The sequence below is a fragment of the Suncus etruscus genome, chromosome 4 (genome assembly GCF_024139225.1).
Source record: "Suncus etruscus isolate mSunEtr1 chromosome 4, mSunEtr1.pri.cur, whole genome shotgun sequence".
Classification (NCBI taxonomy): Eukaryota; Metazoa; Chordata; class Mammalia; order Eulipotyphla; family Soricidae; genus Suncus; species Suncus etruscus.
The window spans coordinates 94,842,062-94,861,012 of record NC_064851.1 but is presented as its reverse complement, the minus strand read 5'-3'; the positions used below and the strand labels follow the sequence as shown (position 1 = coordinate 94,861,012).

The window sequence follows — 18,951 nt, the reverse complement described above, 5'->3', positions numbered from 1 at the left end:
CTCTGTTCTTTTTCTAATTTTTAAACTGTGACATTGGATTAGTTCTGTAGGTCCCTTCATTCTTCCTGATGAATACTTGTAAAGCTATAAATTTCCTCTTAGTACCACATTTTATATGCCTCACAAATTTTGATAATTCTGGTCTTCTTTCTCATTGTGTCCAGTATACTTTTGATTTCCACTTTGATTTTCTCTGACCCAGGGAATATTCCATAGCGAGTTACTTAATTTATAGGTGTTAAAGTTTTTTCTCTTTGTCTGTTTGTGATTCACCTCTAATTTCACTGTATCATGACCTGAGAAGGTATTTCTTACAATTTTTATTCTCTTGAGTTTATAGAGGTATGTTTTATGACCCAGCATATGTTATATCTTGGAGAATTACTCATGTTAATTGGAGAATATGTGTCCAGTTTTATGGGGATGGAGAGGCCTATATATATGTATATACTAAGCCATTCTCTTTCATTTATTCCTTCAGAGCTAGTATATTCTTGTTGAGTTTTAGTCTGGTTGACCTATCAAGGTCATAAAAGGGAAGTACTGAAGTCTCCAACTATTATTGTGTTGCTATTTATATATATTTTTAAATATGTCAGCAATTGTTTTAATATTTTGCATGTCCCACATTGGATGCATATATGTTTATGTGTATTATTTCTTCCTGGTGCACATATCCTTGATAATTAAGAAATGTCTATCTCTGTACCTCATAGACTTTTAAAGACTAAAGTCAATGTCATCTGATATAAGTGTAGCCAATTTAGCCTTTTTAAGGAAGTTTTTATGCTTGAGTTTATGCTTGGCTTTTGACTTTGATCTATGTTTTCTATGACTATTCAGATTGGTTTCTCTGAGGCAGAAAAATGTTGAATGCCACATTTTGACCCATTTTGCCACTCTTATCTTTCTCTCTGTTGCTCTCTTTTTTATTTGTTTGAGAAATTTTCAAATAACTATTTCTTAACAGAAGACAGCTGGACATGCTCCTGAATTAAATTTATTAAATCAAATCATGTTCTGGAAAACTCCAACATACACTTGTAAGAAGGAAGAGAAAATGGCTAATAATTTTTGTATTATGAAAATAAATTTGACAAGCATCTCAGGGGATCATCAAAGTACTCCCAAAAACATATGGCAAGAACCAGTGGTCCAAATTAATCATGATTTCATTTCTTAGGAGTAGTTACATTAAACCTGGACAAGGCCTATTATCTAAGCAAAGGAAAAACATGAGGTTCAATATGGTTGTGGTGAGAGAACTTTGAAAGTTTTCCCATCTCCTCATAAACAGTAGAAAATACACTAGAACACAGAACCAATGTGAACGTATGGAATGAGTAAAATGGCTGCACATTTAAATATAATATTCAACCTAAAGATAAGACCAACAACAAAATCTCGAAGAAGCAGAGGGCAGGGCTTACATTTAGACTGTATGTGTGATAAACTGACAATTATATATAAGGATAATAGGGTTATAGTAAAAAGGGAACAAATTATTTTAACTGCAGGAATTTAGGGGCTGCTTTAAAGACAGTAGCACTTAAACTTCTATTAAAAATGACAGAGGAGAGAAAAAAGGTCATAGAAAACTTAATTTTACCTGTCTAAAATACCATTTTTCTCTCTTGTTAAGTCAATTTGTCTCTCTTCATATTGTCTCCCAATACTATCAATACTATCTCAAAAATGTGAAGAGGTTATAGAAACTTAAAACAGATGATCTCTTATGAGAGAAAAGTGACAAAACTATATATATATAATATATATATATATATATTTTTTTTTTTTGGTTTTTGGGTCACACCCGGCAGCAATCAGTGGTTACTCCTGGCTCTGCACTCAGAAATCGCTGATGGTAGGCAGAGGGGATCATATGGGATGCAGGAATTTGAACCACCTGGATCAGCTGCATGCAAGGCAAACACTGTCCTATCTCTCTGGCCCTGATAAAACTATTTTTAATTGAATCCTTATTCATAAACTTGTCACAAGTTTACAAAATTTACCTTACATTAGCAAGTAAATCTGCAATTAAAAGCTAAATATTTAAAATGTACTTAAAGAAGTATTTATAGATTTAAAAAGCTAAATACCACGACAAATGAGCAGCCATCAATCTGCCATTCATTGGGTTTATTAAATGCTTCAAAATATAATCAAGATTTAACCTTAAGGAATTTTGCTTTAAATAATTTTGCTTGTCACTTGTAATCTGAACAACTAGTAATCAAGATCTTATTAAAAAAAAAGTAACCAAATGAGAAAGGATACCAATAATTTTTATTGCCCTCTACCAAAATAGAAAAAAATATTAAACACACAACAATGCAGAAGTTATGTCTCTCAAGTATGATTTTAACTTTTACAAAGTTAAAAACAATATCTTAAAAGAAACACATAAGAAACATTTTTGAACTTTGTAGCGTTTTTACAGAAAAAATGTGCTTCTGAATTTCTTTTTAAAACTGCTTACTAATTCAAATTTTTGATCAATTTGGGTATATATAAAATCTAGCATCAACTGTAACAGGACTGCAGGTAAGAAAATAAAAAGGAGAATACATTAATTTGAATGAGATTTTATAAAAGAATTGACATGTGTGGAGTTCCTGTTAAGTCTCATATAAAAGCTTTTATTATGACTGTTGCAAAAATTTTAAGAACTTTCAAATTAGATGTTTTTGTACTTAACCATGCAGCTTTTATTCAAGAAGTTTTTGTGCCAATCACTTCTTAAATTGATTAGTTTAAAAATAATTGCAGCTTCCCTTAATAAAATGAAAGCATAAAAGGACTTAGTATTTTGAGGAAATTGAGGCATATTTATGCTGCAGCTCTTCTTCAAAAGAAATATTAAACAAACAAGCAGCAGACAGTCCGACAAGACTTTGATGCCCCAATGGAAATATTACTTACAGTCCTTAATTGGCACAGCCTTCACTTAGCCTAAAAAGTACAATCTAATTTAGTTAAGAGGGTCTCTTCAGGAAATAGGTTATTTCTTCAAGTATCCATTAAAAAAAGTTTAGCAGTTTATGAGTCAAGTTTCTTGTCACTCTTTTGGCAGTATCATAAAATGGTTTGAATCTGAAATCTTACTGTGATTTTGAAATTTAAATTTTTAAATCAATATTAAACATTAAATATTAAACTTTTATTGGATTAAATGAAACATAGTTGCAAATCTTGGGAACAAGTAGGCTCAGAAATGACAAACTCACATGAAATCACAAACTCAGTAAGTAGGTGCTCACTCGCCTATGGAACATATTTTTCCTTTCAAGGAAAACAAATGATACAGGATGGTCAATATGTATATTTACTAGGAAAATGCAGTGAAGGTCCACACTCCTCAGTCCAAGATCTAAAATGAGCAGTATTCAAAAGGCTGTAACTTATACTGGATGTCAGTTAACACATTAACCACTAAAATATCTATTAGCTAACATTTTTAATTGCTGTTATAGGGGAACTCAAAGCTTGTGTCATCAGGCTGAAAAAGTTTTCTTTAAAGCAACATCGGTACAAATATAGAAGAACATGCTTAGCCATCTTCCTTCAGAGGAGTGTACCAAACATTTTTTCAAGTTATCTATACTATGGAATAATAGTATTGTTGAGCTTTTGCTAGATTGTATTGATTCTTGTTTGAACCAAACTGCACTTTGGATTTGCCTTTAACTAAGGAAGTATTGATTACATGATGACTGATTTTATAGACTAGGCTTTGTTCCAGCCCTGTTTTGAGAGAAGTTCATACACAATGCTCCACTACCCAAAACATACTCTCCTGAGAGAACAGGCTACACCACTCAAAAAAATGGAGTATAAATGGGAACTCTCCTTAAAAGAAAAATTAAGCAAAATATATTTTATGCCACCTTTTTTTTCCTTTAAGATTTGAGGATCACTGCGCAAAGGACTATCAGGATTAACCTTCTTCAGTTTGATGTGCCAATAATAAAAACTGTCATTTATGAGGTCAACTGAATAAATCCCTGTTTTGTAACGTTATGATTTGTATATGTCCCTAAGATCTTTCATAAGTCTATCTGAAGCTTGAATAGACCCTAACACTGCACCATTCAGATGGTCGTACCTTTGATTCTTCCTAATTTTCTATAATGCCAAATTTTATTTTTAAATTCCTTCAACCTAGTTTTTTTGTTTATCAATTCTTCCTTCATTTCACAGTGCTTCATGTTTCCTATACCTTCAATCCTCTCTTCCTCCTCTTCTGAAATCAATTCTTCTGGTGTTCTATTCTGACCAGTGGAGTGGTTGATATAGTAATTCAACATTCAGGTGCTTGGGAAAGTTATATAATCTGCTGAGTTCATATGTCAACCACTTCAATTGATGACAGAGAGAATTGGTCCAAAACTGTTGCCAGATATCGGTCATCACAGTCCATGAACCATATTGGTGAGGAAGATGGGTAAGAGTCTGTAATGTTGCAGTGCAGCATGAGCATAGGGTGCAGGCTGCCCAGTGGTGCAGGCGCCACCAGAAACTGGCAGTACAATGCGGAATTGCTAGTGGTTCTTGTAGAAGATGGGAACTCGTAATGTCAACTGAGCCTTGAGCCCTGACATGGACATCTTTCTTTCATGTCTGACAGGAAATTATAGGAAGGGGAGCCGAGCCCAGAAAAGTCATTACAGCTGCTACCGCACTGCAGGGCTGACCTGGGCTATGGTTTCCTGCTCTGCCTTTGGCCCCTCGTCAGGAGGCAAGCAGGGATGGTGGAACCCAAGGCATAGACAGATAACTGCTCACTCTGTGTCTCTTAACTAATGCATTTAGTTTATTGACATTGAAAGAGAAATTGTCATAGAATTTAATGTAATTTTTTGGTAAGAGTTTGGTGCTCTTGTTGGTTCTGCCTTGTCTTAAGGCAGATCTTTCAGTTTTTCTTTTAGGGCTGGTTTTAAAGGTCCTCAGATGTTTATTAGTGAGGTGTGTATCCTTCCTTCAAACTTAAATGTAAAATCTGTCTTTGAAGAAGTACTCTTGGTAAAACAAGATTCATTTCTTTGAATTTTGTCACTATGTCCCACCACTGCCTTCGGGTTTGATTGAGTGTTGCTTGTGGCAAATGTGCTGTAAACCTTAAGGATGCTCCTTTGTACATGATTTTCTTTTCTTCTGATCTTTCTGCCTCAGTATTTCATCTCTATATGTAGGATTAGTCATGGTGAATAGGATGTGACATTTTAGGCATGTATTATTTGGTTGCATGCGTTCTTTAGCTCTGGGAGTTTTTCTGTAATGATGTCCTTGGCTATTGATATTTTGTGGAGATTTTGTTCCTGGGCCTCTGGGTCTCCAGTGATTCTTGTCTCTTTTCAGTTTATCATAGACTTCTATTTTTAATCTGTTAAGATTCTTTGAGAATTTTTTCCCATCGTCTGATAATTTGTTTTAAGGCTCTTTTCCAACCCTTTCTATTGTTTGGATTTGTTGTGAATGTCATCTTCCAGGTCACATCCTCTGTCTTCAAGAGCTGTCACTCTGTTGGTGAAGCTTTCCAGTGAAAATTTTTATTTTGGCAACCACGTATTTCAACCCTGATATTTCAATTTGGAGTTTTCTTCTTTCTATTTTCATATCCTCTTGATTCTTATTTGCGATTCATCTGGTTCATTTCATGAATTCTTTGAGTTCTTTGAGTATCCTCCAAATTTTCTCCCTAAACTTCTCCTCAGAGAGGCTATTAAAGTGGCCACTTCTTGTCTTGAGATCCATCATCTTCATTCTCTAAGCATGGTGGTGTTCTGTGAGGTTTTTCCATAGTGTTCTTTGAAGTGTGGTTTTTTTTCTTTATATTGTAAATTGATTAGAAGATAAGAATGGCCACAGCTGCGCTCCTCTGCTTTTGTGTCTCTGGGCAAGCAATTCCTGTGCTCTCTCAGCCATGTAGAGGTTTGAGCCTATCTGCTTAGCTTTGTCCTTTTGGGAAGAGGACTCACCTCTCCATTTCTAGGACTTCTAAGTACAATTTTCTATGTGAAGGGAATGAAGCTAGGAAATGGCCAGTGGATTGACCTATTTCAAATGGTAGTGTTACAATCAAGCACAACCTTAACTTTCCAGATGAAGGGGAAAAGAAATATTATATATTATGTACTTTGCTGAAAAAGTTCTCTCCTTGTCTTTTCGGACCTGAAAAATCAATGTTTGCTTATTACTTAAAAAATTTACATTTTAAAAGCCATTTATAATGTCAAAGAGATAAAAAGTGGTTGCCACTTTTAAAGATAAAAGATATCTTTTAAAGACAAATAGATAAGATGCTTGCCTTGCTTGATACTAACCAGGTTTGATATCCAGAACTTCTTAAGGTCCCTGAAATGGCCAAAAGTGGTTCCTGAGTACAGAGCCAGAGAGCCCTAGTCACAACTCCAAACAAAAACAAAAACAAGAAAAGATTGGTTCTAACCAATTTTTTCTTTTATACTACAGTTAGTTATACTAGAAAAACAATAGTACCACAAGGGTTGCCAATTAATTTAGAAATAATTGATCATTAGTATGTAGCAAACATTATATTAGGTGTAAAACCCTATGATGAACTAAAAAAAAACAGGAGATAATAAAGAATACATCTTTAAAGAACTATCATCAAAAGAATTCACTCCTGCTGAGTCCTTTATCAATATATTTTCTATTCTCCTCTTCTCTCCTCTCCCCATTTCTTCTATCTTCTCTCTATCTCTTTCTCTCTCTTCTCTGCTCTTATTTCCTCTTCTCTAAACCAGTTTTTGGATTGCTTCCAGGATCACTGAATTGAAACAAAAATTATGAATTCTAAAATAGTAACTTGAAAAATTATATTTATCAATAGATCCTATAGTAACCAGGGAATTTTCACTTAATTCAGTACTTTTTCTGAGTGCTCTGACACTGGGATTTGAAGAAACAAGAATGCAGAAGTGATTTCAGAATGGGTTCAGACTCTAATTTTCTGCAGAGGTCTGTGTTTCCAACTGTTAAAGGCTTCTAATCACTGAACACATATTTACTGAATAGCTACTCTATGTCAGGCCCTAGTGAACAAGACAGACATAGTCCTGGACTTTAAGAGGTCACATCATGTCAAATTGGCATTGACAGATTAAGAAAACAAAAAGCCAAAGAACAAGATGATTACAGATATATGCTTACTCATTTTATCCACACACTGTAACATCACATCATCAGCTGGCAGGTATGGTTGTGACAGGAATAATTTTCAAACATTAATCCTTATGGCAGTCTTCTTCTAAGTTGTGGCTTTAAATGATGCTTCTCAGTAAGCAATTATGTTTAAATTATTTTGTCCTGTGTAAGATGGCATCCATAATTTGATGTGCATTCTTATACTGATCATATGTACCTGCAAAGTGCAGTGCTGGAATATTGCAATACAACAAGCAAAATTTTTCTTCAAATATTCTAAATCATTCAATAAGAATATTTCAAGAAAACAATGCAAGTGGTAGAACTGAGAGACAGTAAAGAGGTTAGTGTTGGCCTTGTACACAGCAGGTCTCACTTAAATCCTCAGCATTATATGAGGTTTCCCCAGCACAATTAAGAGCGACCACTGAGCCCACAGCCAGTTAAGCTATGACTACTGCTGGGTGTGGTCCAAAGATATGCCCCAGGTAATGAAAGAGATAAAGAGAAAAGAAAAAAGAAGAAAGATGAAGAAAGAGGAGGCAGTAATGAGGAGGAAAAGAAGGAAAATATAGGTAAAGAAAAGGCAAAGGCTGGGCCAGAAAAGATAGCACAGCAGTTGAGCATTTGCCTTGCATACCTCTGATCCAGGATTGAGTGGTTTGAATTCTGGCATCCCAGGTGGTCCCCTGTGTCTGCCAGGAGCAACTTCTGAGCACAGAGCCAGGAGTACCTCTTGAGCGATGCTGGGTGTGACCCAAAAACAAACAAACAAAAAACAAACACAGAAAGAAAGTAAGAAAGAAAAGAAAAGGCAAAGGAATGGGTAGAAAAGAAAGAAAGAAAATGAAGAAAGAAAAGAAAAGAAAAGAAAAGTTTTTCTGGTCCAAATTTTTTAGTTATTTTTTTCTTTGTTGTCCGCATCTGTACTTAGAGTTTACTCCTGGTTCTGTGCTTTGGTTATACTCTTGATTGGTTAAAGGGGTTGCTAGGGATTGAACACAGGTCAGTAGGCGCTCTATTCATTGTAAAAGATATCCAGTTTGTGTTTTTAGTCTTCTATTTTTCAGTTTCCTCTGCTGGAATTAAACTTACTAAAAAAGCATTTCCAACTCCTCTGAATACTTAAGAGGATAATCAAACTAGTATCAGACAGACTGACAGGATATTTCAAAAATAGTTTTATAAATATGGATGGTTCCTGAATACCTAGGAAAAGCCAGTGGTAATACATTCTAGTAGTACAGAGGTCAATACATTTAAATCAACATATCACAAAAAATGAGAAATTTAGAGAGGTTATCAGGGAAAGGTGTAGTGAGCCACTGTAAGCTGTTTAATTTCTGTTTCTCCATTAAAATATTAGCTCTTTCATAAACACTAAGGGAAATACATTTGCATCATGATTGCATGATATGAAGCCACCACATAGAGTGGTTAGTGCAGTTAGAGAAATAACTACACTAAAAACTATCATAATAATGGTAATGAGTGAAAGAAGTACAATACCTGTCTCAGGCAGGGCGTGGGGTAAGAGAGAGTGGGGAGTGTTGGTGGTGAAAATGTTGCATAGGTGAAGGGGGCTGTTCTTTTTATGACTGAGGCTCAACTGCAAACATGTTTGTAATTTTAAAGAATAAAGTTTTATAATAAAAATAGAGATTACAGGTAAATATCATTTCAAATGTAACATCCATTCTACATCCAATATCTCTTCTGTGAAATTAACCTTTAATCCATGATACATTTTTTTTTTGGGTCACACCCGGCAGTGCTCAGGGGTTTTTCCTTGCTCTGTGCTCAGAAACTGCTCCTGGCAGGCACGGGGGACCATATGGGATGCCGGGATTCGAACCGATGACCTTCTGCATGAAAGGTAAATGCCTTACCTCCATGCCATCTCTCCGGCCCCTAATCCATGATACATTTTTGAGTGGCAATTGTGTCCTATACTTTTTTCAACTTTTTTTTTTATTGGTTTTTGGGTCACACCCAGCAGTGCTCAGGGGTTATTCCTGGCTCCAGGCTCAGAAATTGCTCCTGGCAGGCATAGGGGACCATATGGGGTGCCGGGATTTGAACCGATGGCCTCCTGCATGAAAGGCAAATGCCTTACCTCCATGCTATCTCTCCGGCCCCTTTTTTCAACTTTTTAATTTAATTCTTCTGTTTGTTTTATGGTCACATCTAGTGTTACCCAGGGTCTAATCCCGACTCTCTGCTCCAGGATTCCTGGCAGTGATAACAAGGATTCAACCTGGATCAAACATTTGCAAGGCAAATACCTTAGCCACTATGTGTCAGACCCCCTCTATATAATTCTTTTTCCCTCTCCTCATAGTTCATGATGATACTTGCAAAACTGCAATGTGCCATATCCTCTGAATGCCTAAAATCTTTTAAGTCAAAATTTTGAGCTAATATAGGGAGCAGATTGATAGTACCTTGGGTAAAATACTTGTCTTGCAAGAGGTCAATCTTGCCTCAATCCTTGGATTACTGACCCAGTCAGAAATTATTTCAGAGCATAGATATAGGAGTAAACCCTGAACAATGCCATGTGGTCCTCATAGATAAAAATGTTTTTAGCAAATTTTTGCCCTGGAGGCATGAAATAATGAACAGAGTCCATCTTTGGGTGTTCTAGCAGTTCTGCTTAATTTGACTCTAAGTCTTTAAGGATGATGCTGTGAAACATGAGGGCATACATAAAACAAGCATGTGATCTTGACAAAAATTTATTACATATATCTGTATTTGCAATAGTACTACTTAAGAAGCATAAAATAGGATACAACAAAAGCCAGAACTCAGAAATGCATAGGAAATAGAAATGAACAAATTTATGGTAATTTGTGTCAGGCCAATTATTTCCTCTTTTTATAACCTGCCAATAAGAGCTTTTTAAAAACTTTCTAATTGGATTCATGGGTTCAAAACACAGATTCAATCAGATCATCAACCTTACTTCTTGAGTCAGATAAGCATACATCTTTTGCTCACTGATCAGCAAATTTTCAGGACACTTAATCTATTATATACTGTCCATAACAGTTCCTTGCATGCTGTCCAGACCACTTGTTTGCATACCCTGTCTACACTCATCAGTACTTAATCTGCATTAGGATAATGATCATAGTCCCTGCACTTACCTGGACTTCACTTCCCTGCCAGCCATTAGATGACATTCTATTGCCTTTATAAAACCAGTTTACAGTATTAAACAATCTGGACTTCACTTCCCTGCCAGCCATTGGATGACATTCTATTGCCTTTATAAAACCAGTTCACACTATTAAACAAAAGTATTACAAAACAATTTCACTGTATTTTGTAAACACTACTAGTAAATAGTTTTCCTAAACTGTAAACAATGGAGAACTGATATCAAAGAAAACACATTACAGATCATATAAGCAAAAACCCTTATTTTCTTATTGCCTTTATACAACCAGTTTACACTAGTTAAACAAAAGGATCACAAAACAAGTTTACTATATTTTGTGAAAACTACTAGTATCAGCCCAATATTCTAAACAATGGTGAAATAAATAGACCTTGACTTCTGTGAAGTTCCATTGAAACTTTTCATAACATTGGGCTAAAAAATATTGGGATCTTCCACAAAAACTTAATTTTATTTGGTTCTTGTTATTTAACAGGCACTTCCAACTCCATATCTAAAGCAAGTGTGGAGGTATATAGTGATTTGAGTCTTCATTATATTCTACATCAGTGATTGGCCCTGGAAGTTGTGAGTTAAAGAATATTATGAATCTTTCTTCCAAGATTTTATTTTTCTAAAAGAGAATGCTTTCTGCTTGGCTCTATTATCAAGGCAAGGTACCTGCTATCTGTGAGCTATATTAACGCCTGTGACCACCAGTGTGACTTTACTATGTCTACACTGAGGGCAAAACCTGCTCTTTAGAGCTGTCATCTGTGGATCAGCATTTTTATCCTTGGCCTCTAGCTAACAAATCATTATTTAATATAATTACACAAATACTTTCTTAGAATCTTCTCTGCTTATGATGTACTGAGACAGAGAAGAAATGGTAACTTTCACTCTAAAAGTTTGGATAACAGGGGCCGGAGCAATAGCACAGCAGTAGGGCATTTGCCTTGCACATGGCTGCCCAGGATGGACCTGGGTTCGATCCCCACCATCCCATATGGTCCCCCAAGCCAGGAGTGATTTCTGAGTACATAGACATAAGTAACCTCTGAGAGCCACTGGGTGTGGTCCAAAAAACAAACAAAAATTTGGGGGAACAATGTTAAAATAGGTAAGGTTCTCAAGAGATTCTTATGCAGTTGTAGATTTTAAAACATTTGGATACTAGGGTGCAAAATGTGCCAATATTAATATTTAAATGACAGATTGTCCAAGAAGAAAAGGGGAGAGCTACTTCCTTTTTCAGCTGCCCCATTCAATCGTATAACTTTCAAAACTCCCATAAATACTGTACAAAACTTCAATGTAAAACCTATTTTTCAGAGGAATCAAATGAGACTTAGAGGTCAAAATATGTTATGAAAAATTTTATTAGACAAATATATATAGAATACAATTCACTTACTTTTGGGGGTAGCTACATCTGGCAGTACTCAAGGATCACTCCTGCTGAGCTTGGTGAACATATGGGGGTGTTGGGGATCTAAGCCATGTCAGCCACATAAAAGAAAAGTGCCATTCCTATTGTTCTATCGCTCAGGGTCCCTGACATACAGGTATTGTTGGTTTATTTTGTAAGATAGAATATTCAGAGAACATGAAGTAAATCCTATCAGTACACTCGAGCAGGGTGCCTGTAAACATTTTCTCAGTGCTAATATTGAAAAATAAAGTTCAGTCACCTTGGAAATAAGCGAAATTTACTTTTGTATTCCTCAAAACCATTAACTTCCTTAGTATTTATTTGGTTTAATGAAAAGCAGTCACTAGACTAATGATACATTTAATTAACACAGATTTTTTTCTGATAATTGCTTGTTGAATGTTAATCATATTTAAAGGGAATGACTTTGAAGTAAAACCTCTTTTCATGACGCTGGAAAAAAAAAGATGGAACTGTATTAAGGTAGTCAAAAGTCGAGAGGCAGAAAGCACACCAAGAACTAAGAAATAGGAAGTATAAAGGTTCAATTCTCAATTTTTTAAAAGTTAAAAATAATTTTACACAATATTTTTCTTCTGTAGAATTATAATACCTATAAAATAAGTTTTTAAATGAGCATATTGGTGATCTCTCCTTCTAAATATAGTATTAAGTTACTGATTTATTTGGTTAGAGATATAGAGAAAGGTAAAGCACATTTATGATTGTCTCAGAGGTCGTATTAGAAGTCAATTTAACTATTTTTAAAATGGCAGGAAAATAAGTCATCTTGTTTTACAAACTGTTATCAACCTCAAGATTTAGTTGTTGGTACTCTGGATGAGAGAAAAATCCACTTTGAAACAAATGTTACATCAGAGATTTTTAACTGATGCACTTTAGTTTCTGTAGATCTGTTTAGTTAATTTAAACATTGCTTTTCAGTATTCAACACAAAGCAAAGGGGAAATAGAATGGAAGATAATCAACTAAACAACAGACCATTCCTTTACCTCTGAGTTTGATGTTTTGTTAAATTACTAGGAGCAGCTGTGAAACATTCTGAACCAGTTTAATTTATTCATTCAGTCTCATGCAAGGGAGAAAGAGGGCCCTTTCATGCATTCTGCCAGAGTTTTAGTGTTTAAAAAAAAAACCCTTTAATTAGCAGCCACTTCAATTTACAAAATAGAAGACGGAGGACCCAAGTGACCACTTGGTTAATAGTTTTTTGATTATTATATATGAAAGTTTTTAACACAATTTCTGTCAATATGGAGCAAAAATATCAGAAGGAGTAAAGAGCAGTTCTTGACCTCTGAACAGGATTTCCTATGCATAAGATAAATTTATAATGTATAATTTATTATGCAAGTGAGGACATTTTTTTCTAAGTAAATCACAGTAGAATAACAAGGATCAAGGCAGGCAAAAATGAACACTTTAGGTATAGATATTTTAAACATTCAATTGAAAGTTTTGGGAGGTACTGACTCAGTAAGTTTGACCATGAGAATGTTGATGTTTATAAATATCTAAGATTGTTAAAACTGTTCACTGCTGAGACAGAGACTGGCTACAAGACTAAAGAGCAACATTAGAGGGACAAGACTCACAACAGGTCAATACACAGCTTCAAGGAATTGTGAGAAGGCTGCTGTAGCTAAAGGGCTCCTATTTCTCATTTCACAGCTTTTTAAAGTACCTTATCCATTTCCATGACAAGCCTAGTTCTGTTGATGGCCTTATCCTATGTCAGGCCTTTAAAAATGTCCAGCCATAGAAGCTTTTACAACTCTTAGCTGACTTCAAGAGCATATATTCAGGTGTAGAGTCTTTTCCACTTGTGACACACAAGTCTCACTTGGCTAGGCTTTTGGCAGCATGATGTAATTTTCTGCAGTAATCTTCTCTTTTGGATTCTTGCAATTTCAGAGTCATTATTTTTAAATGGTCAGCAACAGTGAAATTAATGAGTCTTGGCCACTCAGTAACATTTGTGGCTTAGAAATAATGTCAAAGGGAATTGAATAGTGAGTGCAAGAATCAAACAAACGATTGTACATTACTAATTTTTGAGACTTACACTACAATTATTCAGATCTAATATGCATTATATACTTTCACATAATATATATTTTGTATAAATTTATTATATATTTATCATACGTATAGTATATACTATATATTATTATATAATTAATTACATACTTTTATTTACATTATATAGAGTACCAACATATAGACACAATAGCATGATACAGTATTATTATATAGAGCACATAATTTAAATGAAATCATAAACATAATATAAATTTGCATCAAATTATGAACATCTTACACAGCACTGTTTTTCATAGTGAATATGATGTTTCATGTAATTTTTATTTCTACTTGAACCAGTTCTCAGTTCTTTGCAGCTTTTTTATATTGCTGTCATATTTTAGTTTTGTTCTTTTTTTTTTTGGTTTTTGGGCCATACCCTAAGGCTATGAGCTCAAAAATCGCGCCTGACTTGGAGGACCATATGGGACGCCAGGGGATCGAATCTAGGTCCGTCCTAGCCTAGTGCAGGCAAGGCAGGCACCTTACCTCTAGCACCACCACGCCGGCCCCTAGTTTTGTTCTTTACTATTCATTTAAATTTCACATATAAATTACTTACAACCTGTCTATTATAAGTTAAAGATCATGAACCAACTATCTTTATTCTCTTATATTTTTTAACCAACTATTCTCTTGTTCTCTTGTATTTTGATTTTCAGTTTTGGAAGACAAATACTAAAAACATATAAGCAAGATAATTTTAGAGACAATTAAATATTATGAAGACAACTCATTGGGGTGCATATTTTTATTATAATCTCAGAGAAGAAAGGATGGAAATTTATATTTATTGAATATTTTGATTATACTTTATTCCCATTAAATAATTTTTATTAATTTTATTATGTTGATTAACTATTGCTATGTCACTCATGAGAAGACTGATCATAAAAATGCAGTAATTTGTTTAATGTTGTTTATACTATTCAGCTAGTAATTGAAACAGTTAAAATCTTGGACCAAACATTTAGGCAAGAAATATATTATTCCAAGCTTATCACTGATAATCTATGTATGGAGTAATGGAGTGAAGAAAAATAACGCATGTACCTTTACATAGGCAGGATCTCTGCCTTTTGTCATCATGATAATATTACAGTAGTTTTTAATGTTCTCTTAAAATTTATACTTAAAAATTTAAGAAGGCTGGGCCAGAGAGATAGCATGGAAAGACATTTGCCTTTCATGCAGAAGGACGGTGGTTCAAATCCCGGCATCCCATATCATCCCCTGAGTCTGTCAGGAGTGACTTCTGAGCACAGAGCCAGAAGTGACGCCTGAGCATTGCCGGATGTGACCCAAAACAAACAAACTAAAAAGAAATCTGCTTGAAGAGATATGGGGTCCCTGGTAACCTATATTGGGGAAAATACCACCTGTAATCTAAATCAGTCCAATGGAAGGAATAATTTTGAGAAACAAAATCCATTGTAGGAGACAGTAAAACTATTACGATAAAGAAATTCAGCCCAAGAGCACAGATGGATCTCTAAGAGAAGAGGCTCCACTGCTGGGGGGAAAAAAGCCATACTAAAAATTACAAATATTGATCACTAACAATCCCAAGGTTTTCCTTTGTTGACCACTAACAATCCCAAGGTTTTTCTTTTTTTTAAACTATCTTAGTAATAAATTTTGTGAGGCAGTTTGGGAGTTTAAAAAATTATATATAGACTAACATGGCAAAAAAAAAGGTGACCATTTGCCCACATCTCTTCCGAGATGTGTACTGTCTTAATGTAGAGTGCTTTTCACCTTTCTAGAGGGAAATGAGCCTCAATTGTACTAAGGTGTATTTGCTTACCCAATGGCATTCATTCTCCATCCTCGGAATTTGCTGAAGAGAAACATTTTATGTGTAATTTGTTTTTCCATTATGGAAATATCCATGGTTTCTCTTATGCATACATACCTCAAATCACTTTATCTTCCTTGATTCTCAAATAAAGTTATTTTAATTTACACATACAACAATAATAAAATAAAGCAACAGAAAAATTATGAATGTTAGATGCACTGACATCTAGAAGAATGACATGAGAAAGAAAAATAAGTTTCCTAGAGATTAACAGTCTTGTAGCCAAGTTTCAGCCAAGAGAAGTAATGTTGAAGAAACACTAAAGATAATGGGAACATCAGGTATATGGTAGCAAAAACTGCACCCAGCCATACTCAATGTGACAGGCACATAAATTTGTGTAGCTCACACAAGTGGACTAAGAAGAGATACAAATAAATGGAAAAGTTAAAATTGTGGATAGCCTTGTATATCACGTTAGTGGATTTGATTTATTCTGTAGTTTACAGATAGCCACTGAAGTGTTTCACATAGTTAAATGACCTTATATGATTTGCCCTTTTTGAAAGATCATGTAGAGTCAAAAATGTATCAGAGGGAATCAGAAAGTCATCCAGGAAAAGATTTTGGGGAAAGTTTATTCGCAGACTTTTCAAGAGTTGATGATTTATGTAAGGCAAAAAAGAAAATAAATACTATCTCTATTCATGATTATAGAATGTTACACAATAATTAGATAGGCAAACTCATAGAACTTGGTGACTGTGAAGGGAAAGATAACTTGGAGAGGATGTCAGGAGATCCTCACTGTTTCTAGCTTAGGAGTTTGGGTAAATGATTATACTAATTGGTTGAAGATCAGGGAAATTGCTAAGATTTAAGATTCAGCTTTTTTTTTTTTTGAGGGGCGGGGTTTGACCCGGTGGTGCTCAGGGGTTACTCTTGACTCTGCGCTCAGAAATCACTCCTGGCAGGCTCGGGGACCCATATTGGGTGCCAGGAATTGAACCAGAGTCTGTCTGGAATTGGCCGCATGCAAGGCAAACACCCTCCGCTGCTGTGTTATCTCTCCGGTCCCAGGGTTCTGCTTCTTTATTTATAAGATGAAGAGAACTTAGTATTTACCCAGTTGAATGTGGTGAGGTCTGATTGTAAAATAGAGAAACCACATAGGGAAGCTCCAGATGTGCTAGAAAATATTATCATTGGACAATAGATCTAATAGAATTTTTCTTTTCTGTCTCACAAAAATATATGGTAAAAAATAAAATATTCATGATTATAAAGATAATTAAAATATTCTTGATTAATCTATCACCAACACACCTATTTGTGTGATATGGCAAGTTATTTTGGCAATGTCTTAGCATACATTACTATTAATTTATATGGAAATATTTTAAGATTTTTCACACTCAAAAAATAAACTATTAGGATGTGACTAGGGATAGAACAAATAGTTTGCATGCTTGAGGTTTTTCATGTGATCTCTGTCATCCCAATCCAAACAAAATAACCCAAAACGATAAAACTTCACCTAATCATGCATATTGAGGGCATTCTGGTGGATAATACCTGTACAGTAGAGTCACCAATGTGAATCAAAATACACAAACACACAAACACACTTTTTTTTTTGTTAAGTTTGATTTAGGGGCCATATCTGGAGGTACTCAAAGCCTATTGGTTCTTAGCTCAGGGATGAAGCCTGGCAGGAATCTGGGCACTTGATTATACATGAGAGTAATAGCAGGAGCCTTACCCACCATGCCACTGTTCCAGCACCAGAAGCATAGTAGAACAGGAAAGGCATTTGCCTTGTACACAACCTACCCAGGTTGAATCACCAGCACATCATAGTTCCCTGAATTTTATCAGGAGTAGCGCATGAGTACAGAGCTAAGAGCAAGCCCTGAGAACTGCCTGGTGTGATCAGGAAAACAAATCAAAACAAAACCAGAATCTGAGTTATCAGTGCAATACATAGAACTGTGCCCAAATGTTTTTTTTTTTTAGTTTTTTTTTGGGGGGGTCCACACCCAGCAGCGCTCAGGGGTTACTCCTGGCTCTATGCTCAGAAATCGCTCCTGGCAGACTCGCGGATCATATGGGATGCTGGGATTCGAACCACCGTCCTTCTGCATGCAAGGCAAACGCCCTACCTTCATGCTACCTCTCCGGCCCCAGCTCCAAGTGTTTTTTTGCCCATCAGAAAGAGTAGAGGTTTAGTCCATATTTATTTCAGTTTGGTCAGTGCTTATTTTTCTGCTGATCTTTCAGTTACAATGGATAGAAAGTGAAAGGCTTGAAAATGAATAAAAATATGTTGCCAATAAATTATATTTTTATTTTATTCTTCATAGAGTGAAAATATGCATCAAGGATCTAAATTAAATGAATTGTGCTTTACTCTTTTCAAGTAGACCTTTGAAATAATATCTTGATTGGGTATATGATTAGAGTTAGACATTAGTCTTTTATCCCATTGACATATGCTAAAAAGTAGACACTGCATTATTTCAATTATAAGTCTGACAAAAAATATTGCTTCTAAAGATTATCTATAGATACCTCTAAACTCAAATACATCTTTAGTTGACTGTTTACTATCATAAATAAGTTGATCAATTAATTTTGTGTCTGAAAACAAAGAGAAGACTTATTTTCAATGTCTTAGAGTTTGGTAATAAGCACAAATATCTGCTTTCAGACTAAAGCACTGGGAAGCTTAGAATCAAATAATGCAAATGTTAACATATTCAAATACTCATGTCTAGCTTAAAAGTGACATTTAGAGATGATGATTCTTGGGCAGTATTAAGGATAGATTAAATATTTGTGTCCCAGAAGAATACGAGTAACTAAAAACTTTAAATTTACAAAACCTTTACAGTTGCCTGATCTTTATTATTAATCAATGGTCAATCTTCTTTCTTTAATAGGAGATTCGAGTCTTCACTTCTCGGTGCAGAAAAATTTAATTAAATGTTTAATATCTCACTCTTCAACATAGAATATGATTTTTTTTTGTTTTTTTGGTCACACCCAGCAGTGCTCAGGGGTTACTCCTGGCTCTATATTCAGAAATCGCTCCTGGCAAGCTCAGAGGACCATATGGGATGTTGGGATTTGAACCAATGACCTCAATGACCTTCTGCATGAAAGGCAAATGCCTTACCTCCATGCTATCCCTCCAGCCCCCCCCTTTTTTTTTGGTTTATGTAGAATATGATTTTAACCATGTGTAGTTATAATAATTAACTAATTTAACACATA

The 18,951-nt window shown here is 35.0% G+C and overlaps 1 protein-coding gene and 1 pseudogene across 2 annotated transcripts in view; both read right to left on the bottom strand.

Annotated features, from left to right (window-relative positions):
• Nucleotides 1-18,951, bottom strand: part of NKAIN2 (sodium/potassium transporting ATPase interacting 2) — a 1,155,126-nt gene that overhangs the window by 518,170 nt on the left and 618,005 nt on the right. The window lies entirely within an intron of this gene.
• On the bottom strand, nt 3,554-4,610 carry LOC126005819 (ubiquitin-conjugating enzyme E2 Q2-like; annotated as a pseudogene).